A 23,187-nucleotide genomic window follows, 5' to 3' on the forward strand; every position below is an offset into this window, starting at 1 on the left:
GGGTGCCCTGTGTGAATTGCAGGCACCCTCTTTGTTTTGCCCCATCACCCCATCCAAAGTTTCACCCCCTCATCCGACCCCTCCTCCTGGCCCACAGCCCTGCCCCTCAAAACCCAGCGTCTCACCCTGCCCGGCCTTGCAATCACTGCTCACCCTGGAAGATTGGGATGTACTTTACTGCAGCAACCACCTGTCTACTTGCTGCAGTCCCTGTCCAACTCAGTGTGCAGATCAGCCCGGACGGTGAGAGAGCACCCCCAGTTCAGTTGGCCGTGACTCCCTTACACTGGAGTGGGGAGGCACTAGCCCTATCCTTACCCTGCTTTCACTTGCCCGCAGTGTGGAATTGCCGTGGAGAGGGTTGTGTTCCAGCATGCAGACTGCTGGTCAGCTATCCTTCTGGGCTGGGGTCAGAATGGACAAAGGAACCTGCAGCCCCGTCCCTCTTCCAGCTCCCTTTCCAACCCGAAACCCCCCATCACCTCTCATAGTACCTCCATGACCCTCCCAACCACAAGCCCCTCCCAATCCCTAACCCCCATCACGCCTCATAATCCCTGCTGTGTCCTTCCAAACCTCAAACCTTTGAATCCCCCCCAGCCCTCCCAATCGCCCACTATCACTTCCCCTCCAAAGTCAACCCAGGCACTCATTTCCAATCACCCCTCTCCCAATTGCCCCCTTCTTCCCAATCACACTCCACCCACCCAAACCTCCCCTCCCAATTCCCTGGTCAATTCATTTCCCAACCAGCATCATTAAAGCAGAAGCTCTGGCCATGATCTTTTTTTGTGGGAGCTTGCTGTGCACACATTGGTGCTCCATTGTCCGTGTCACAACAATGACCACAGTTGAAAAGTGCTTAATTTATTTGTAAAATCCTTTGGAATACATTTGGGGTTGCGAAAAGCACTTCCTTTCTCCTTTCATCCTTCCCTGGCCCTCTCGCTCCCTAATTCCCCAGCCTCCCAAAGCCAGGCTTTTTTTCCTCGGGGTTGGCGATGGGGGAGGGGGAGTTTGTAAATCTGTAATACTTGGCCTGCAGGCTACAGGAAGACCCTCAGTTCCAGGCTTGCAAACAGCAGCTTAATGCAAGCTGTGGTAGTTTCACATGAAACCCTTGAAGCATGAGATGAAGCAGCCTCATTCATCAGGCCCAGCTGGCTTGTCATCGAGCTGGGGCAGCCCAGAAAAGCTCAGCAACAAGTCCAAACTCTGTTGTGCAATGGGAGCTCTGCTCCGTGTCATGTGGCTCCGAAATTTGAAACGATTGGACTAACAAGGCTGAGATTAATGAGTTTTACCTGGCCAGGCATTTTCCATTCCGTAGAGCTTGCGTTATTTATAATTTGCAGCTGTATCATTTAACGAGTATGTTGTTGATGAAAGGGTTTATCTCATACCCTGCTCCTCGTGCACTGCAATAGAGGCAGAGATGTCATCATTCTTCCAACACCTCTGAGCCAAGCAGCAGCTGAGGCTTTTCCATGCAGCTCATTGTTGATGTTTATCAAGACTGCCTGGTAGAGGGTGTTATGGGTACAATGGGCATGGTTGTAGTGCAATGGGCCAGCCTCATTCCTGATGAAGGGATTATGCTCGAAACATCAATTCTCCTGCTCCTTGGATGCTGCCTGACCTACTGTGCTTTTCCAGCACCGCTCTTTATCTTGAAGACTACTTGGCAGGTTTGCTCCCCTGAGTGAGTTTCCTTTGCTAGAAACCCACATGTGCAGGCATTGTTTCATGATGTGATTGGGCTTGTCTGTGACTCCCCAGAATCAAATTACATGTCACCATTCCCTGCCAAGACTGTCACTTAGAATCCTTGGCTGTCTCCCAAGATGACACTAACATCTGTAGCCCACCTGTGAAAGGCACCTTTGCCCATCATCCCAGTGCTTGCTGATCTACGTTAACTGTTGGTTCAAATTTTACCTGAAATTAAAGTTCCCATTCCTCCTTTCATACCCTTGCACGACCTCTCAAGCCTCCCTCCCTTATGCCCACCACAAGGGGATGGTCTTTCTCTGGCCATGCGACCATCCAAGATCTATGCTATCCTCCAATTCCTTCAGTATCGCTGGGTCAAAATCCTGAAATACCCTCCCCATTGGCATTGTGGGTCTACCTACACAAGTACTGCAGCGGTTCAAGAAGGCAGTTCACTGCCAACTTCTCAAGGCGTAACTAGGGATGAGTGATGAATGCTGGCAAGGCAACAATACCCACATCCCGCAAGTGAAGTAAAAAAAATACCTTTTTGCACACCTGTTGAGTGCCTGACATCAGTTTCAACAGCGTGGTCCAAAAATAATGGACCTCTCCTCTCTAAACATTTCCAATCCCCCATCTCACCGCAACCCAACCACCTTGGATGTGCCTTGGATCCTGTCCTCTTGACCATACTTTTGGTCTCTTGACTTGATGTCACCTTTTGCCTCAGTCTCAATGTGGAGTTCAGACCATGCGCAGATGATCCAAGATTTTACAGACTAGTTGTTGCAAATCACACAGCACCAGGTTATAGTCAACAGGTTTATCTGGAAGCACTAGCTTTCTGAGCGCTGCACCTTCATCAGGTGGCTTTGGAGGATACTACACAACCACTGAAAGAGCAGCGCTCAGAAAGCTAGTGCTTCCAGATAAACCTGTTGGACTATAACCTGGTGTTGTGTGATTTTAACTTTGTCCACCCCAGTCCAACACCGGCACCTCCAAGTCACAGAATAATTGGTCAGACTTGTGGGGCCGAATGGCCTGCTGCTTATTCATTATGTTTGTGTCAAGTTTTGTCAGCTAAATATCCAGACCAGTGACTTGGATCGCTTTATTTTCCACAAGGAAAGACTGGAATTGAATCAATCTTACAATTGATAAGAATGTTTTCCATAATCACTGGGGTATCGCGGCGTTTAACAGCTAATTAAGTTGTTTATCGTATTTTCGCAAGTGTAGTTGCTGCTGTAATGTATTTATATCCGACCTTTTCCTCCAAATTGTCGTTGGAGAATTTCTCATGTATGATTTAAAGTTGCTAATAGTTTTATAGTATGTTTGCTTTGTAATGTTTGAAACTGTATTGAACAGGCACTATAGGGTTAACAGGTTCTGCCCTGTAAACGCAGCACGAGTATAAGTTACTGTGTTTTTGCATTCTCTGGCGATCACTGAACGCAGTAATCCATCAGTGTAATTAGGTGCGATGCATTCTGCCTCTAATACTGTACTCCTGCTGACGGAGAGCAGACCAGTCTAGCTGATTGCAAACTTGCTGAGCCAGCGTTAAAGAGAACAGAGTAAGGCATCCAATGTCATGGAGAAACGACACGGGACTCCTGTGCGGAGGAGATTAGAGCTGCTCAGTCATATGATGCTGTGAGAGGTGAGCGCTGTGTAAGTGATGTCCTGTTCTTGTGTGTGTGTGTGTGTGTGTATATATATTACCCCCAGCAACAAGTCACTGATAACTCCTCTTCCCCTCTGCAGAAGGCACAGCTCTGTAGATGTGGTGATTATACATATTAGTTGGAATGCATTTGTGTTGCTGTGTCTTTCTCGGCTAAACGATTGTGTGTTGGTGTCCTTTTCTTTGTATTTTTATGCGTCTCTGTATGTGAATGTTTGTCTGCAGTTACGTGTTTCTGTCTGACTGTGTCATTCTCTGTAGATTGCCTGTGTGTGTATCTGTCTCAGAGTCTCTGTCTGTCTGTTTGTGTGTGGGTGGCTGGAAGTGTTGGTCTGCCTGTAGAATGGAGTTTGTTTCCGGGTGGCAGGAAGAGAGGGATCAGTCCTTGGTACAAGATTTAGCAAACTGAATGAAAGCTGCTTTTGTGGAAGAAGGCCACTTGTTGCAATGTGAAACAAGTCCTTGTCTTTCAATACTAGGTGCAGACTGCTGCTCTCTTTAATGGCCAGTCTGGTTTGTCTTGTTTGTAATTATAGAAAGGTAGTTTTACAAAAAAAATGTTGACGTTTACTGTTACCTCTCTGTGCTGGAGGGGGGAAGGGTATGGAGGATCTGGTTCTGTTGTAGTTTAAGTGCCACAGTTTAAGCTGGAATGCAAAGATCAACGCAGACACAGGTTCGTTTAGCCTTCGAGTCACAGGGAGATATCTCTGTGCTTTGGAAGAAGGGGAGAGAAGGAGCACATGGAATGGATATCACAGTATATCCATTTACTGAGCCGTAGCTGGGGTTTTCACAGGGAGGTGTTTAATGCGCTGCTGGTCACGCCCCTTCGTCTGGTGTTCAGGTTTTGCCAGATCTCCAACCGTTTCTAAGCATTTATTTCTTCACAGCTGTTTAAGGAGATGATTCACTCCCTGGTTGCAAAACATGGCGTTACCTTCCCTCTCTTTAAATAAGGGAGTGCATCAGAACAGCAGTCCAGAGAGATTCCCAAGCCACAGGTGAAGTCTTGCAACCTATCCCACTCATCCATTGTCACTCTTTCAGCATGCTTCTGTGAAGCTGTGATGGTTGGTTGTTAAGGTAAATAATTTTCTTGACATGTCTCTTATGTGTTAACCTGCTATAGGTTTTGTGGCTTTTTCTTGTGGTTCCAGAGTTTGGTTTTGGGGAGGAGGTTTTGGCTTGTGTATATTTTTTAAAAAACAAGTGATCTAAAAGCCCTGCTGCAGCCCGTAAACTATTCATGGGAATGAGCATGAAAGATATATATCTGACACTGACACTGTAGGATGCAGGTTTGCATAGGCCTGGAAGCTAATGAGATAACGCTAGTTACCGGTTAGTTATCTTGCTGTAGATGGTGGAATTAACAAGTGCATTTAAACAATAATGATGATATTTTCAGCATAAAACTGGTGTCCATTTCTTGAAACACTGCATAGCAGTGAAAGCAAAAGCTGTATTTATTCGTTGAACTGAAATAGAAAATGCTGGGCAAACTCAGCTGGTCAGTCAGCGACTGTGAAATAGGGTTAATGTTTTGGTTTGACAACCCTGTATTCATTTCACCTTAGTTTCCTTTCTTTCTATTCCATGCTGGTCCAATGGACGCATTTTCTCCTTCCAGTATATCTGGTTGGCATGGACATGTTGGACCAAAGGGTCTGTTTCTGTGCTGCACATCTCTATGACAATTTGCCCACAGAGGCTGTCGCACCAACTCTGACCTTTTTCAAACCTGAAGGCCCACTTTGAGAACTGTCAGTGGTGATTTTGATTGGTTAGTGGATACTGGAATCCTGATGGATACTCAGCGTTGTAAATGTTGGCTCAAATTTAAAAGACAGTCACATGTATAAGGTAGTCATCCACAAATCCAAGAGAGAATTATGGAGAAACTTTCTTTACCCAGGAGTTATCAGATTCTTGAATTCTACCACTTGGAGCACTTAAAGAGGAAATTGGGCAAAAAAGGACTGAGGTTTATGCTGATAGGATGGAAGGAGATTCGCTTAATTGGATGAATTGTGCTGTAAATTCTATATAATGCTTATATAAACAGATTTTAAAATAAAGAAATATTTACAGTTATACAGTTAAAAATCACACAATGCCAGGTTATAGTCCCAACAGGTTTATTTGGAAGCACTAGCTTTCAGAGCACTGCTCCTTCATCAGGTGGCTGTGGAGTTAAGATCATGCTCACAGAATTTATAGCCAAAAGAGTCCAGTGTCATGGACATTTATATTACATTTATATAGCACCTTTTCATGACCATGGGACACCTGAAAGTGCTTTATTGGGCCAATATTGAGTCACCGTTGTAATTTAGGAAGCATAGCAGCCAATCCTTGTACCACAAGTTCCCACAAACAGCAATGTGATGACCAGGTAATCTGCTTTCGTTTGGGGGGAATCATGAGGGAGAATGCCACTGCGTCTCTTCAAAGTGGAGCCGTGGGATTAGCTCTGTGTCCAGCTGTGAGGGCAAAGAAGGCTTTGGTTTAACTTCTCACTTCAGGTAGTGCGGCACTCCATTAGTACTGTGCTGAAGTGTCAGCCCTTTATGTGCAGTCAAATCTTGAAGTTAGGCTTGAACCTACAACTTTGTGAATCCGAGGCAAGAGTGCTATCCACTGAGCCAAAGCTGGTGCTGACTCTGAGGAGGTTAATGCACCGATTACCTAACTATTGGCCAGGTCTATTTACTTGACATTCAAGTTGGTTGTTGTGAATTAAATAAGATCAACAACACCTCTCGCTTATACTGGAGGGCAATGTTGCTCCAGTCCCAATACAGGTATTCCACAGGACGCAACATAAAATCAAAATACCTTTTCCAGTTACCAAAATACCTTATCTATTTCCAGTTTTAATCAAAACAGCCCCATCAATCAGACTTCTTAATAAACATAATTATAGAGTTATCATCAAAACAAAGATTGTGTAATAAAGATGTAATAATTGGTTGACATACACTGTCATAATGTAGAAATATAACTACTTACCTCTACAAGACTGTCCCTCTCTCGCTTCCCACACTTTACCGGTTGGCTTGATGGGGAAATAACAATCTTTGTCAGTGGGTTATTCTTGAAGCTAAAGGCTAAAGTGTAGGATGTTTCTAAGTCAGTGGCTTTGATGGTCTGGCAGAAGTCTGGATCAGAGCTGAAAATGTGTTGCTGAAAAAGCACAGCAGGTCAGGCAGCATCAAAAGAACAGGAGAATTGACATTTCGGGCATGAGCCCTTCAGGAAAGTCTAGATCAACTCACTAATCACCCACGATTGCCTCTGAAGTCCAGTGGACACCTCTTGCTTGAGAATTACAATCACTCTTACTAACGAACAAATTGGGCTCACCCTGAACTGATATGGAGGGTTTTCTTTTCAGAAGTGGGATATCTCAGTTGGGGAGCTTGTTCACAGGGAGCTTTCCTCCAACTTAGCTTGTCTTTAGGAAACATCCCTCCAACTAAACTATATACAGAGGAACTTCGATTATCCGAATACCAATTATCTGGAAGTCGGATTATCTGAAGGAGATCTCAAGGTCCCAACAGAAACATTACATCAAAGACGTGTGTCCAACACTGATTGCATCTTTTGTTTACAGTGATTAAAAGTGCTGCCAAGAACAGTCCTGGGCTGATAGGAGCCCACGCACTGTCTTTAAATGAGTGACCTCCCACTCCCTCCCTGTCTCTCCCCACACTTTCCCTGGAGTTCTATACAGGCATGTACCCTAAACCCTCCTTTCCCAGATGATCTCGCCAACATTGTCCCGTATAGAGCAGAGGTGGAACCTGCCAAAAAGTTGCAGTAAAATGTGTGTGTGCACGTGCGCACGCTATTTGGAGACTCTCCCACCCCCCCAAAAAAGGCAGTAGCAGCAGCAATCTTGTTGTTGGTGTCCAGTCCGGCTGCTCCAGAGACGGTGCAGGGGTGGGTGGTGTTTGAATGGGTTGGGGCGTGGGCCGAGTTTGGGGGAGAGCAGGGGCACGCGTGCGCTGTGCTGCTACCTCCTCTCCTAAACGGGGGGGGGGGGGCGACATAGAAAACTCTGAGCACCAGAGGAAAGGCATCGAATCGATTAACTGAATAATTATCCGAACGAAATAGTGCCCACCCATGTCATTTGGATAATCGAGGTTCCTCTGTAAACCAAGAACCTCTCCAAGGCAGTCACTGTTTAAAACAGCTGCAGCAGGGCCATCAGCAAAGCAAAATGTAATCACCGGTCATGTGCTTTCTGCCAATGTCCGCAATGGACTTTCAACAACTCTTTCAAATAAGCCATTTTCTGTTTGCTCCAAAATCAGAAATAAATTCTTTTCTCTATAATATTTTAGGCATTTGGGTTTCATAATGGGTCATGAGTGATGGTCACCCTTTAGGAAAAAGCGGTCACCCATTAAAACCGAGCTGAGGCAAAATCTTTTCTCTGAGGCTCAACTCTTTGGAACGCTTTTCCTCAAAGAGTGGAATCAGAGTCTGAATATTTTTAAGGCTGAGGTGGATAAATCCTTGACTAACAAGGGAGTCGCTGGTTAATGGTTGGCAGGGAAGTGGAGTTGAGGTCACGGTAACTTCAGCTGTGTTCTTATTGAATGGTGAAGCAGGGCCTGATGGCTTATTCCTCGAACTTTGTTTGTGAGATAAAGTTTTGAGAAGGTGACTGGCTGAAATGAGAATCTACATGGAAAATCACCTTGGGGTGTCTGGCACTTTCCTGATTCTGTTACATTGTAAAGTGAATGTAAAGGCTTCTATGTTGATCGCTTGCTGGCAGTGTGGGTAGATTTTGTGGCTGATTTACAGCATTATTGATTGAGGCTGTTTGCATCTTGTGGAATAATCCACTGAATTTGAAAAGGCAGCCAACATTTTGGTTGCAAGGCAAGAATGATACCTTGGAGGGAGAGGGAAGAAATGCCAACCAGGGTCTCTGATCATTATCCATTCTAGTTTTCATGATGTCCTCCAAGAGTTGGTCAATATGAGGTTTGAATTTCCTCTGTGCTGTAGCCAACAATGGAGATGAAACCTCCAATCTGAAATCCCTACTGTTCTTCAGATTGGTGCCTATATACTGAGAGCTGTCTCCTTGACAGTTTACTTGATTCCTGATGGGATCTGACCCCCAGTTCTTGTGGCCGAGAGATGGAATAGGGCTAATCCTAAAAGGACTGACTGAGAGTAATGAGCTGTCTTCTGCCAAGGAGACCATTCAAAACAAACTTGTTGGATTGGAGAAAGTTAGAATATGATAATCATGTGAGGGGGATCAGCACAGCAGAATGGGAGGCTCAGGATTGTGAAGCTGAAAATGTGTTGCTGGAAAAGCGCAGCAGGTCAGGCAGCATCCAAGGAATCTCCTGTTCCTTGGATGCTGCCTGACCTGCTGCGCTTTTCCAGCAACACATTTTCAGCTCTGATCTCCAGCATCTGCAGCCCTCACTTTCTCCTCAGGATTGTGAAGGCCAAATTTAGGAAAGGTGTCATGCAGTGCTTCTTTATGTACTGCTCACCATTGGACTGGGTTATCAGGAAGGTTGGTTGAAGGCAGTTTGTGGGACTCTTTTGAGGAACAAAGTTAGGGGGAGAGAGATTGGCACTCTGGTTGGAAGAAAGGGGCTTTCTTTGCCTGAATCTAACTGAAGAAGAAGAGTTAAACGTGGCTTTGGTTGCACAAGGCCAGGCTTCTCTGATCAAGGTCTCTTCAATGTCCAGTGAGCGTACGTCTGTGTCTGTGTGTCGTGCACACATCGTATCCTGGGCTGCTTGCCTGTGCCAAGCTGATGGATTTGGCCAGCTGCTGGAATCGTGCCAATGGCCCCCCCCCCCCCCCCCCCCCCCACTCCAAGCTGTGTTTACAAAATACCTCTCTCTTTCCCAGCTCATTTTCTCACTTTGTGCTGAATTAGGATCAAATTCCAGTCTAGAACAGTAAACCTTGTGTAGACTGTTCTATTTTCACTGTAGCCATTCTCTAACCTTGACTCTCTAACTTGTTTCAACCTTAAATCAGTCTGCGATCCCTGCACCACCCTCTTTTGCGTCCCTGATTTCAGTGGCAGCACCATTCAAGCTGCTTCAGTCCTAAGCTCTGGAATTTCCTTCCCACCTCTCTGTCCCAGTTTAAGATGTTCCTTATACTCTGCCTCTGACAGTTGTGCTGATGTCTTCCTATTTTGCTTGGTGTCACATTCTGTTTCAAAAAAGTTCCTGGAAAGTGTGCTTTGTTAATTTCGTCATTGTAATACGGCATAGAAACAGGATCTGCAGCCCACTGTGTCTAACCTGATCAACAACCACCAAACTACACTAATCTTATTTGCTTGCACTTTGTCCATAGCTAACTATGCCCTGGTATTTTAAGAGTGTTGCAAGTTTGTTACTAGAACTGAGCCTGTTCAGTAGCCTAACAGACATTTGGAAACCTGATTGCACTGGTTGAATTTCACATAATCAGCTCCACCAGCAAAATAAAAATAAAAACTTCCAGTAGTTGGTTGAGCCTTGAAGTCCCTCTCCCTGCCTCTTGCATCATTATAGACATAGGGTCGCTCAGTGGTTAGCACTACTGCCTCTCAGCACCAAGATCCCAGGTTCAATTCCAGTCTTGGGTGACTGTCTGTGTGGAGTTTGCATATTCTCCCTGTGTCTGTGTGGGTTTCCTCCCACAGTCCAAGGATGTGCAAGTTAGGTGGGTTAGCCATAGGAAATGTGAGCTGATGGGGTAGGGGGCTGTATTTGGGTGGGGTGCTCTCTGGAGTGTCAATGTAGACTGAATGGGCTGTACAGATTGTATGATTCTCAAGTTGTAGTGTAAGGTGTCCATTGTGTATTTTGAGTTGCCAGAAATCTCGAGGGTGAAAGTCGCGAAGCATCAGTGTTCGCTATCATTGTCTCTGCCTGCTCTTCAATAAGCTACAAAAATGAAAAATGAAACTAAGCACATGTAAAATGGGGGAAGGGTGAGTGAAGGCGGTGCTTTGAGCAATGCCAATCATGTGTGAGGGTCATAGTCCAAAAGCTTATTAAAACTTCCAGCTTTTAACAGTAAGAGGCTGCTCTTGGTCCACTGTCGTGTTTAAGTGGCCTCTCACAGCGTGTGTGATCAGCAAGCCTCTTGCTTCTATTATCATACATAGTGCTGTTCGGTGGGCGAGCCCAGTCTCTGCAACTTAAACGAGGTGGAGGCTGTGCAGACCAAGGTAGCAGGGACCGTTCCTACACCCTTCAGCAAAATAGCAAAGAGGAGGCTTTCAACATCGCTTCGCAGCCTTTTGGCTAAGGTAAAGTGTCACTTCCAAGTTGCCAGTCATCACGGGATTTTATATCATCACCGGGTTGTGATTGGATGTTGGAGGATCATCGGTGGAGCTGAACTGCTATTGGTGGATTGAAGACCACTGTCTGAGGTCTTCCCGCCTATGTTAAATGGGGGTCTGTTCAGTTATGTGATGAGATGCCTTAGTGACACCGGATTGGGACAGTGTTCCCAGTGAGGAACTAGACAGCTCCCTCAGCCCTGCGACAGTGCAGCAGTTCCCACACACCACAGGGATACAGGAGCTCACCCAGTGACAGGGTCATGAGAGAACTTTGGGCTGTTAGGACAATATGATAACTTTTTTAAAAAAAATCTTAAAATGGGTTTGAAAGCATAAATGCTGGTATAAATGTGTATAGTCTAAATACCACAACACGATGTGTCTCCAAGTTGGCCTACTTGCAGTTTCAGTAATTGGCCTTGGGTTGTTTACTCGACATGGAATGTATGTTGTAAATATTAAGGCGATTATAATCATACTGAGTAGACTTGCTGTATGAGGTATATTGAATTTTAATGCAAATACTATAATATTCAAGTTGAAATGTTCAGTAACGTTTTTACCAATTTTATGAATAAATTGTATCTGAGGAGGAAAATGGGAAATAGTCTGTTAAATCTATGCTGGTCAGCCTAGGAAGGAGACCCCTTGGAGGAGTGATATTGAGATGCATTAGCATAGCTAACTCTGTGAGATTAACCTGCTGATGTGTGCAGTGGAAAACCAGGGTGATGGAATAAAAGGATCCACACTCTGTTTAGGTTAAAAATCACACAACACCAGGTTTGTTTGGAAGCACTGGCTTTCAAATAAACCTGTTGGACTATAACCTGGTGTTGTGAGATTTTTAAATTTGTCCACCCCAGTCCAATAGGTAAATAGGCCATGCCAAGTTGCCCGTAGTGTTCAGGGATCTGTAGGTTAGGTGCATTAGACAGGGGTAAATGTAGAGTAATGGAAAATGAGTTGGGTGGGATTCTCTTTGGAGGGTTGGTGTGGACTTGTTGGGCTGAAGGGCCTGTTTCCGTACTGTCGGGATTTGTGAACATCGGCACTTCCATATTAAGTTTAGAAAAAGTGGCAGATAATATTTCTTCAAAGAGGAGAATATACATATGAATTGGTGTGCAGAGGTGGGACGAAAAGGAAACTTCTTCTTAAAAGTGGAGTAAGGCCCCATCGTTGGTCATGCCTGGAAGCATTTTGTCTTGGCAAATGATAGTGGAAATCTGGAACTTCTACCCTGAAAGGTTGGATTCATTGCAAAGTCTCAAATCTGAAAGTGATTTGCTTGTGTTTTTCTCGGTTAAGAACCAAGGCAGTTGAAGTGAATTAAGATGCAGATAAACCGTGATCTAATTGGATGGCAGGAAGGATTGAGGGGCTGAATGGCTTACTCCACTCAAAGTGGTATATAAGTATGGGTTGTTGCTGAATGTGACTTAACTGTAGAAAGAGGGAAGGTAGCAGGGCTCATAAGGGGGTTCTCTGTTCCCAAAAGCAGAAAATCGGAGTTTTAAAGATGGCTAAATAGCCTACTCCCTTCCCTATGTTCCCAAAATGAGGAGACGTCAGGAAGTTTTGAGGATTTGATGCTGTAATGGGTGGACAGTAGATGTGCTCTGATCATTATTGAGAGATCTTGTGCATCCGGGTCAACATTCAGATGCTAATTTAATGACTGTTGTGCTTTTTCAGTTTGTTCCTGTTATTCTCAGATTGTCCCAAGTTGGAGCACCCTGATTTGTTCTAATGCATTTACACTGTGTACCCATCTGCAAGGAAGTTTGATATAAAAAATTGTCTGATTACACTCAGACACAGCTTCCCTCATGCTCATTTTTGCTGACGTGCAAAATTCAAGAAATCTTGGCATAAAGCCAATTTTCTAGGACAGCAGGGAGGTGTGTTACAGCATATTGAAACAGGTTAATTAAAATTCTCTAAAGGAGAATGGGGGCAGGTGTTGGGTTGTATGCATTAGGATGGTAAATACCCGCAGTTAACGTTCCACGTGCATATTTGATACCACCTGAGAAATTTGTTTTCTTTCAGCTGTACTGACTGTGAGCACCCTGTATTGGGACTTGGCATAATTGGTTAATGCTTTTAGCTCTCATTTTTAGCTCAGGGGGTCCCATGGCATTCGGATTCTAAACCAACTCCAGAGACATGAGCATAGAATCTCGACTGATGCTCCTCCTAGCTGTCCTGAGGAAGTGTTCCAGTGTTGGAAGTGAAATCTGAAATGAGGTCCCCAACTGGAGACATCAAGGTTTTTTCTGGTTTCACAGATTGCCATTTCATTCTAAACTCTTAAAGAATGACCATTGAAAGGATGAGCGGAAAACTTCCAAGATATGGGAGAACACTTTGAAGCTTGCAAAAATTGAGACTGTCTGGCAGAACTCAAAGAGTTAATAGAATTTGTCACACAGGGTAATGTACAGCAGCTGTCTAAACGTTTTTAAATTCAATGGTTTTATGTTCATTGTGATATAAAATTAACACAAGAAGTTCAACTGCTTTTGGCCAAGTAGACGCACTCTTATGAGCCCTGCTACCCTCCCCCATTCTACAGTAAATCACATTCAGCAATAACCCATATTTATATAGCACCTTGAATGGACTAGAAGGCCCTTCAAGGGGCGTTGTTAGGCAAAATTTAAACGTTGTTCAAAGGTACATTTTAAGGAGAAGAGTTAGTGAGGTTTACAAATGAAATTCTAGAACCCTGGGCTGTAGGATCATTTTTCTGTGCAATCTAACTATCATTTGGTGCTGATCCATCAGCTGGAGCCTTGCTCCTTCACCTAGCTGAATCCTGAATTAACTTTAAGAGGCAGAATCTGTTGTGTAAGACTGTGGTTCTGAAAGCGTTAATGTTCATGTTACATTAGCCCCCCACTCATTCTACTGATGTGTGGGTGGAGATGAAGCAATCTATTGTCGTTTTTGGAAGGAACAATAAGGGGGCTCCCTAAAGTCCTACCAGTCATGCCTGAAATGTTGTACTAGGTCTGTGCAGCCTTTGACACTGACCTTTTCCCCATGATGCCTTTCCAATGGTTACCCCTAACATTAATGCATCCCTCAGCATGCACTCTTGGACTTTGGAATGGACCAGTCCTCAACACTGGGTCACTCTTCGGACTGGAACATCAGCGAGTTTCAGGTAAAGCAAAGAGCATCTTTGATTGGATTGATGGTCCTCCAGGTGCAGTTGACATTTCTCTTATGGTGTCCCCCTGGAACCAGCCATCGATCAGACTCCTGTGAGTTGCTCAAGAATAACTTTGACGAAAACCATTGCATCTTTGTCCAGAACCTCTTTGCAAAGCTGCATACCAGAAGAAAGTGTCCCACAATGCTGTCCACCTGAGCAGGTGGATAGCAACATTGTTTATGATCTCAGCTCCCTTTATATCTCCTTTTTGGTCTAGCACCAATTTTTGGCTGGTTCCCCTCTTATGGGGCACGTTGGTGCATTAACATAATTGGCTGTCACCTTGGAGTGAAATGGTTGTGTTTTCAGTGTGGCTGTGAGATTATGAATGGCTATGGTACTGAGGGAAAGCTGTTCTCTGAGGTTCCCTCTGAGACAGTGGACAGGAAATCCATAGATCTAACACTGAGTTGTGATTGAGCCAACCGATCCAAGTTGGTGCTGGGGGGAATTCGGTGGTTAGCAACATGTCAGTTGACCTCAGTACATCTAAGTTCCTTAGTAGAGGAAGACCTGCCATGTTTTCATAGAATCACAAATAGTGGCCATTCAGCCCATCAGGTCTGCACTAACCCTCCGAACTGCATTCCCTCCAGATCCAATCCCGCACCTCATCCCTGTAACCTTACACTTCCCATGGCTAACCGTTCCTGGACAGTATGGAGCAATTTAGCCTGACCAACTCCCCCTAACCTGCTCATCTTTAGACTGAGAGAGGAAACTGTTGCACCCAGTGGAAAACCACATGACATAGGAAGAACGTGCAAACTCCACACAGGCAGTTGCCCACGTAATGGTGGAATCAGACCTGGGTCCCTTGTACTGTGAGGCAGCAGTGCTAACCACTGAGTTACAGTACCACCCCATTTCCGATTTGTAGATGGCAACTCCCAACAGTTGAGAGATTCCAGGGATTACGCTGCTTTTAGGTTCACGTCAGGTGATAGACAGTAAATGTGTTGATTTGGATTTTGTATTCCAGTCTCAAATGGGAATTGAACGTGCAGCAGTCAAACTTTGGCATATGTGTGTTACCTACTGAGCCAGAGTACAGTCAGTACTCACTGTCAGGGAAATTAGTAAATGGTGAATGAGCATTCAAATATGTTTGCAACTCGACATAGGAATACTGCTTTGATTCTAGTGGTTGAAGATTGGATAATTTAAGTACAAGTTTTTAATGCAATATTGCAGATAAAGATAATAACCTATTACAGATGTTCAGTCACTTCCTGAAATAGCTGTCCACACAATCAGATTAGTTGTTGGCCTGTCGTCTTTAAGTTTTCAACGCCTTTGTCAGGAATCAAACTGGAACCGCAGCAGAAATTTTGTAGAACCTGGGAATGAGAGTTCACATGAGGCTATGCGTCAAACAAAGTGGTTGAAACGTGGCACTTTCTACAGCAAGTTGTCATTATGGGAGCATGAGGGTGAAAGATATAGATGATTCCTGATGAAGGGCTTTTGCCTGAAATGTCGATTTTCCTGCTGCTTGGAAGCTGCCTGACCTGCTGTGCTTTTCCAGCACCACTCTAATCTTGACTCTAATCTCCAGCATCTGCAGTACCCACTTCCAACTGAAAGCTATAAATGGTTGAGTTGATGAAGTGAGATGGAGGGTTGGGAGAAGGCCCCAGTGGAGTACAACCTAAATTTTGGGGCTAAATGGCATATTTTCTATAAAAACTGAAAGAACTGCAGATGTTATAAATCAGAAACAAGGAAGGGTCACTGGACCTGAAATGTTAACTCTGATTTCTCTTCACAGATGCTTCCAGACCTGCTGAGTTTTTCCAACAACTTTGGTTTTTGGGCCTATTTTAAATGTTGCAGTTTCAGTACGCCCACTGAATCATTAGCTTCTTTCAGTTTTTGTTGTTCTTGCCTGTTGTGCTTGGACTTGAGTCGTCTTCACATGTTTCCTAATGTCTTGCTTCATGGTATTATCATCTTCAACCATCTGGGTATTACTGGTAATTACAAACGTCATTATTACCACTTCCCTAAAGCTTCTCAATAACTCAGCACACTGTTAAACCCCCAGTTTCGTAGATGTGTGTCTTCTTTTGAATTTTGTGGTTACAAAAGGTTTTCTTGCTTTTTCTTGCTTGTTCTTGCTCTTTGGGCAAGTGTTTTGTGATTCTCAGGGAAGGTGTGGGGGAGAAGGGTTTAATATAAATGGGTAGAAAAGAAGGTCATTCTGTTTGGGGTTTTATTGGAGCCTCCCTAATTGGCAATATATTTGCCCTTCTCTCCAAAGATGGTGCCCCTCTCCTTTCTGCCTTTTTGATGTAAGGTGGGTCAGTACCCTGTTATGCAGGTAAACTTGTATATGGGTGGGTGACTGAGGCCAGCCACCTGATGTGTATTACAGAGAAACCACACGACCCCCCAAAAATAGAAACCACCCAATAGGGTCCTGTAGTGTCCAGCCTAGGGTGTCAGGCAAGAATTTTATGCTGATCTCCTGGACTGGGAATTGAACCTACAATGCTCTAACTCCATGTGCTGCCTGTTGAACCATGGTTGCTAAGGTAGACTGTGAGCCCAGGTTTTTTTTAGTTCCTGTATGGGATGTGGGCTTTGCTGAAAGTGAGGTCTGCAGATGCTGGAGATCAAAGTTGAAACTTTATTGCTGGAACAGCACAGCAGGTCAGGCAGCATCCAGGGAACAGGAGATTCGACGTTTCGGGCCCAGGCCCTTCTTCAGGCTTTCCTGTCAAGGCCAGAGCTTTCTCTCTATCCCTGGTTACTCTTGCTGGGCCACCTTGGTAGGCGTTTAAATTCCAACCAGATTGCTATAGGCCTGGAGTTAGTGTAGGTCAGACCAGGTAAGGACAGAAAAGTGCCTTGAAAAGGCCAAAGTTCAAAGTTTTGTTGTCGGAGACAAGTTGCTCGTGTTATTACCCTGTCTTGGGAAGATCATTCAAAGTAATGTTCACTTGACCTTATCAAATCAGTGAAATTCAAAGTACTCCTGACAGGAGGGATATTCAGCAAGCGTGTCATGATAATTTTAAAAAGATCTAATGGCCGCAAATATAGTGGGAGAAAAATATATTTGTGATAGTGACAGAAATAAGGATTTGGATAAAAATTTCAAAATGATTGGAGAATGTATAGAAATCGAAAAGCTGATCCTCCAGCAATCAGATGGCATAATGTGGCAGTGCTTAATGCATTAGGTAGCATGACAATTTATCTTCCGAAAATATCAAAGTCCCTTACAAAATCTATCACCGACTCATACATTAATTTGTGTGATTAGACCAGGAAAAATGTCTTTGGGTGTTGTGGGGTATGTTTGAACTATTAAAGAACAACCTTACAGTCTCCGTCCAGAGGGCCCAGTTAAAGTTCATGATAGACAATGACATTGTTGAATAGAGCTATAGTAGGTGTAACTCACTGATGGTGATCCTGCTGAAACGAAAAAGGTTGCAAAGGTTCTGTATTGATTATCACAAAATCAACATGGCAACAAATCACACATATTCTATTTCAGGATTGGAAGATTGTGTTGAAAGAATTGGACCCACCAATTTATCACCAAAACTAACTTGGGAAGGTTGGAACTTAGGAACAGGAGCAGGCCTTTCATCCCATCAAGTCTGCCCTTCCATTCAATATGGTTTCTCTATTTGAAAGCTTCAGTCCTTTTTACTTAAACCATCCCTGTAACTGTTTATGCCGTTGGTAATCAGGAATCTGTCGAGCTGCACCTTTAACCATACTCAAAGACTGAGTCTCCACTCTACCAGAGTTGAAAAATGTGATGCTGGAAAAACACAGGCCAGGCAGCATCCGAGGAGCAGGAGAATCGATGTTTCGGGCATCAGCCCTTCTTCCTTAAGAAGGGCTTATGCCCGAAACGTCGATTCTCCTGCTCCACGGATGTTGCCTGGCCTGCTGTATTTTTCCAGCATCACATTTTTCAACTTTGGTCTCCAGCATCTGCAGTCCTCACTTTCTGTACTCTACCAGCAGGATGTAGCTGCTTTGGAGTCAGTATAGAAAAGGTCTACCTGGATGTTGCCTGGTGTGGGGGATTTTAGCTACGAAGAAAGGTCAGATAGACTGAGTTTGTTTTACTGGTTTGTTGATGGGCGACATGATAGAAGTTTGTAAGATTGTGAATGGCATGGATAGAGTGGGAAGTATGAGCTTTTCCACAAGGTGGAGGGGTCAATTAAAAGGGAACACAGTTCCAGGGGTTAGTTTAAATGAGATGTGTGAGGCACATTTTTCACGCAGAGGATAGTGAGTGTCTGGTAAGTGCTGCCCGAGGTGGTGGTGGAAGCAGACACAATAGCAACTTCAAGAAGCGCCTGGACGAATACATGAGTAGGGAGGCAATAGAGGGATATGGATTCTGTAAGCGAAAACAGTTTTAGTATGGAAGGGCAAAATGTGTGGGCACAGGCTCGGAGGGCCGAAGGGCCTGTTCCTGTGCTGTATTGTTCTTTGTTCAGTTGTCTGTGACAGAGCATCAGCCTGTAGCTCTGTCTAAGCACAAGCTAGTCTAAACCCATTACCACACTCTCCCCTATGGGTGAAGAGTAGATAGTAGAGGATAACAAGTGAGCTCTCAGCCAGTCACCTGAATTAGGTATTTAGCTTACTTTATGGGATCATTGGCTTCTGTTGGGGTTTGTTGTGCCCATTGGTGACATCAGCAATTCCGTAAGTGAGTCGTCCCAATAAGCCCAAAGAATTGTGTGTCATCAATTGCCTTTGGTGGAAGCTTTGTTTGAGATTGCTATCTGCTACTGCATGATCAAGTTGCAAGCCTCACTCAACAATCACATGCTCTCTCCACTCTGTTTACAAAGAGTCAAACATTTTCACTGCGCGCTATGTATAATTAGATACTTGGTGTTTCACATTTTTCAGTCTCTTCGACATGTGCAGAGTATACAACACAGGTGATGAAGTGGGTCAGCCCTTCTTGGTTGCTGGGAAGCACATTTCAGGAAAGTGGAGTCCAAAACTATCAGCACAGGCTCTTTTTTGTGCAGTCCTGACAGGATTGCTACACTGTGTGTCACAGAGCTAGAGTAAAATTTGAATTTAAGTCCATCACCTAGCTTTCACAAAACAATATGGTGAGAATTTGGTGTCAGGTATCGCTAGCACATTCTCTCCTCTGTGTCAGAAAATCTTGCATTCAAATCCCACACCAGAGTCCTGTGTGGCACTTCCAGTGTACCTATTGACTGCACTGCACTGGCAGTGAAACATGATACTCTAACTACCCATTCTCTTCCCTGTTGGGTGGAGGTAAGCAGTCCCATAATACTGTTCTAAACAGGCAATCCCTGGTAGGTTTTCCTGGTCACCTGCCAATATTGCTTCCCCATCTCACAATGCTAATATAGATTCTGTGGTCATGTATTGCATTGTAGCTTGTGGGAGTTTGCTGTGGGCAAATTGGCAGCTGTGTTCCATCCTATACATGAGAGGTGCCATTGAAATGCAAGTCTTACTTTTTCAATCTCCACCACATTATGAGGAGGAGTTGAAGTTCAGTGTTTGGCTTGTTGGTTGGGGGTTGGTGGTCTGGGAGGGCCGGGAGGATGGGTTTGGGCTGTTTGGTGGGAGGTTCTATGATTAGTGTCTTCCTGCAGGGATGCAGGCAGATTATGGTTTGGGATGTTTTTCTAACAGACAGATCTATCACTGCAGCCATTTGGGACTTTGTGCAGTGCTGTTGTCATCACCATTCACTGAACAACTGGAAGGAAGCTTGGAGCTGCAGGCTATGGGAGAGGCACCTCTCTTCTGCATTCATAACATTAATTAAGCTAAAAAGAAGCAAGTTAATGACTAATCAGCAGCTAATTTGCAGAAATTGTTGTGCCATGTTCATAAAATACTACCATCTTTTGGCCAACTAGCAGCAATTAAACAACTGGACTTTGTTTGAGGTTTCATTCCCCAAGAATACCAGGGAGTCACAAGCAACAAATTCCAATCAAATGATCCGTGTACTTTTTTGGCCACAAAGTGGGTAATTTGAGGAATGAGTTGTTAAGAAAGCTTGATGAAATCAGGTAACTTCAGACTAATGAACTCATAGGAATAAGTAGAATTAAAAGAAAAAAATTGCCTTTATTGAGCACCACCGGACAACTCCAGGCATTTTACAGCCAATGAAATACATCTGGAAATGTAGTCCCTGTTGGATTATATATGCTTTTAGTGAGGTTGGACAAAAGGGACCATTCCCCTGTTGTTCTTCAAAACAGCAGCATGTGAATTTTCATCACTATCTAAGAAATGACCCTCTGTTTAATGTCTCATTGGATGACAGCACCTGTGGCAGTGCAGCATTCCCTCGGTGCTGCATTGGAGGATCAACCTTGATTTTTGAGCTCACGTTGTGGAGTGGGACTTGAACCTGCAATCTTCTGACTCACAGGCGAAAATATTTCACGCTGAGTCACAGGTTAACAACACAGAAGCAGACTGTTCAGCCCAACTGATCTACATTGTTGTCTATGCAGCATACTCAGCCTGTTCCCACCCCTCATCACCTTAACCTGTCACCTTAACTTTTCAGTTTGTCCTTTTCTCCCTCCTACATTTAGCTTGCCTTCCTATAAGTTCATCTATAACACTAAAGCCTCATAAAATCCCATTTTACAGCAAGTTCTCTATTCTAACCTCTCTCTGAGTAAAGAATTTCCTAAAGCATTCCACCACTGGGGGTTTCCTCATCTCTTGTCTTGGTTGGCTGTAGTTTCATTGATAGATATTGATTGCAGTGATGAGTCAACGAATCCATTATTTTGCTCTGTGGTAGAAGGAGAACCATTATTTTTGCACAATTCACATGATCCTCTGAAATCTTAATGTAGAAGTGTTCACAAGATATAGCCATTAATGTGAGAAAAAATTAATAATTATTATCTAAGTGAGCTTCCAAGGGGTTTATCTCCAGATGGTTTTGACTCTGTTTATTGCCCTGAATTTCCACGCTCCCTTCCAATTGTGGCTGACGTTTACTTCTGTGGATAGTTTGGATTCTATCAGCACTGCCACCAACAAGCAACCTTTCTTCAAAGAGGAGCCCACAGACAGAAGGCTATTTGACTGAGGATGGTTTCACAGCTATGGTCCTAATGCAGACAGATAGGGCTCATCAGAACAGTGAGCAGGAGTAGAAAATTGGGTTGATTTTTCACCTCCCCCTTGCTCTTGAATTGAAGCTCAGTCAGTGAATGATCCCTGGCTTGCCTTAACTTTTCCTGAAAAGTCTGAAGCCATGAGACATTTCCACTTTCTTTCCTGAAGAAGGGCTTATGCCCGAAACGTCGATTCTCCTGTTCCCTGGATGCTGCCTGACCTGCTGCGCTTCTCCAGCAACACATTTTCAGCACTTTCTTTCCCTGCCCGGCTAAAGTATTTTATTAGTTTATAGGATGTGGGTATCACTGGCTGGGCTAGTACTTATTGCCCATCCATAATTACCCTTGAACCGGGCCATTTCAGAGGGCAGTTCAGAGTCAACCACATTTGAGAATCTGGAGTCACACAGGCCAGACTAGGTAAGGATGGCAGATTGCCTTCCATGAAGATAATTGTCCTTGAGATGGTGGGGATAAGCTGCAGCCTTGAACCACTGAAGTCCACCTGCTGTAGATAGACCCACAATGCCCTTAGGGAGAGAATTCCAGGATTTTGACCCAGCGAAAGTGAAGGGACGGCGGATATATTTCCAAGTCAGGATGATGATGGCTTGGAGAGGAACTTACAGGTGATAGTGTTCCATGTATCTGCTGTCTTTGTCGTGGGTTTGGAAGGTCCCATCTCATGAGCCTTGTAGGTAGTACATGTTGCTGTTACTAGCATTCGTGGTGGAGGGTGTGGATATCTGTGGATATGATGTTAGTGAAGCTGGTTGATTCATCTTGGATGGTGTCAAGCTTATTGATTGTTGTTGAGCTACACACATCTAAGTAAGAGGAATGGTTTCCATCACACTCCTGAATTGTGACTTATGGATGGTGGACAGTCTTTAGGTAGTCAGGAGGTGAGTTACTTATGCAAGATGCCTAGACTCTGACCTGCTCTTGGCGCCTCTGTATTTAAATGACTAATCTGATTCAGTTTCTGGTCAATAGTAACCCCCAGGCAGTTGATAGTGGGGATTCAGTGATAGTAGTGCTATTGGATGTCAAGGGACAATAGTTAGATTCTATTTTTGGAGATGTTCATCGCCTGGCATTTGTGTGACATGAATGTCACTTCCACTTGTCACCCTAAGACTCAATATTGTCCAGGTTGTGCTGCACTTTGCCATGGACTGTGTCAGTATCTGAGTCTTCGATGCCCAGTTCATCAGTATTCAATCTTCAATGACATCTTCCTTCTGATCTTATGATGGAAGAAAGGTCACTGAGGAAGCAGTTGAACACCTGAGGAACTCCTGCAGGAGATGCTCTGGAGCTGAGATGACTGATCTCCAAAAACCAAAGTTATCACTCTCTTTGAGCTGTGTTTTACCCCATCCAGTGGAGATTCCTGTTGACTCCAGTTTTGCTCAGGTTCCTTGATGCTATTTCCGTCAAATGTGGCCTTGACGTTCATCAGTGAACCGGATGGACATTTCTAGAAATCAACAATAGTTACATGGGTGTCATTAAACTAGCTTTTAGATTCAAGGTTTTTATTGAATCATTTGAATTTTGACTCCCAGTATCTGCCATAGTTATTTTTCCCCTGTATTTTGACACTATTTGGACCCAAAAGTGGTTTTGGCAGGATTTGGCCAAATCTGAAATGAATAGAATTGGAGCCTAAGTTTGTAGCACTAAAGGGGACCATTGCTATCTTAGATCCAACTCCTGTCTAGTCCCACTGACTTGCTGTCTCCCACCTTCTCAACAATTCAAAAGGAAAATACTGCATATGCTCGAAATCTATGATAAACAGCGAGAGTGCTGGAGAAGCTCAGCAGGTTTGACACCATCTGTGGGGAGAAAATCAGCATGAAGCCTTCAAGTTCCATGACTCTTCTTCAGAACTGAGGATGGCCATTTTAAATACAAATGACGACAGGACTGGGAGCACATCAGTTCCAAAGAAGTGTCTTTAAGATTGGGCTGTTTTTAAGATGATCCTTATGTCCTACGTCTTTGACCAAGCTTTTGTTGGTTACTTGTCTTGCATCTTTATGTGGGGTTTGGTATTGAGGACAC

The 23,187-nt window shown here is 44.2% G+C and overlaps 1 protein-coding gene across 5 annotated transcripts in view; it reads left to right on the plus strand.

Annotated features, from left to right (window-relative positions):
- Window positions 1-23,187, plus strand: part of LOC122539772 (protein AF-10-like) — a 185,326-nt gene that overhangs the window by 72,757 nt on the left and 89,382 nt on the right. The window lies entirely within an intron of this gene.

The sequence above is a fragment of the Chiloscyllium plagiosum genome, unplaced genomic scaffold (assembly GCF_037043375.1).
Source record: "Chiloscyllium plagiosum isolate Xiang-an unplaced genomic scaffold, Cpla_swu_hap1 HiC_scaffold_32, whole genome shotgun sequence".
Taxonomy (NCBI): Eukaryota; Metazoa; Chordata; class Chondrichthyes; order Orectolobiformes; family Hemiscylliidae; genus Chiloscyllium; species Chiloscyllium plagiosum.